Source organism: Fragaria vesca, linkage group LG3 (genome assembly GCF_000184155.1).
Source record: "Fragaria vesca subsp. vesca linkage group LG3, FraVesHawaii_1.0, whole genome shotgun sequence".
Taxonomy (NCBI): domain Eukaryota; kingdom Viridiplantae; phylum Streptophyta; class Magnoliopsida; order Rosales; family Rosaceae; genus Fragaria; species Fragaria vesca.
The window spans coordinates 17220375-17221515 of record NC_020493.1 but is presented as its reverse complement, the minus strand read 5'-3'; positions in this window follow the sequence as shown (position 1 = coordinate 17221515).

The following is a 1141-nucleotide window of genomic DNA, read 5'->3' as shown; positions in this document are numbered from 1 at the left end:
ACTATTAACACGTCATTTTTCTCTATTCACACACCCCATTTAATGAACAAACATATAAAAGGTGTGAATACTGAATAGAGAAAAAAAAGGTGTTAACAACAACACTCCTAATGAAAATACATGTTTCGGTAATATTCTACACTTGATATTGATTTGTTAACATGTCGCTACAGAAAACTTTTTTTTTCGCTACAACACAACTCTTACTTCCCAGGTTTTGTATGCATGAAAATAAAATTTGGTGTTTGCCAAGTAAAGTGTGATGAAGTTGCCTTTAGCCACCGTAGCATCTGAAGTGTTAAAAGATTGTTGACGTCGATTGATCGGACAAACAGCTTACAGTTTTGACCTTTCTCAGAATTTTCTTACAATGCCTCAGACCATCAACAATAATGTTTCTAGTGTTTTTGGTCTTGCCAGATTGCAATTTCCAATCAACGTGTTTCACAGTTTGGTCACTTACCTTGATTCTTTGAAATTCAAAAATCGATAAATCAAATGCATGATCCTATGAACATAACTTAGTAATGAACACTAGAGACACAGATTTTTATCTGTGTGAAATAGGTCTTTCTCACATGGATATCAGTGTCCGAAGGCTGTTTCTCACAATGCAATCACGGATTTCTTATCCGTGCTCTCCCGAGGGGGGGCTAATGCTTATTACTCACGGTTAATAAAATCTATGTGAATTGTAGACGTGGACCCCATTATCTATTATAAACACGTAATTAATTTATTAAATGTTCAGTGTGAACAAAGTTCTAATTCACACAGATATCTGTGTTCATAGTAGACACTAACTGACACTGAAATCTGTGTGAAAGAGTAAATATTACTAAAAAAAATGTATGGTGTCTAGACCCATGGCCTAGCATGTTATCCTACTTGTATGTTATGTCATGGTTCTCATCACACTATCATTTTGTACATCATCCATCATAGACCATGGTCATGCCTCTCATCAAATACCATCATCCAGCTGGTACCATCATACACCCTGGTTAGCTGCTCTAGATGCCATGACTCCCTGGAAACATCTTTTATTGCTGATTATGATAATAAACAGCATGAATACTTCATAAAGAACTGAAAGTGTAGCGAGCAAGGTGGATATTAACCGGATATGAACACTTAAGAT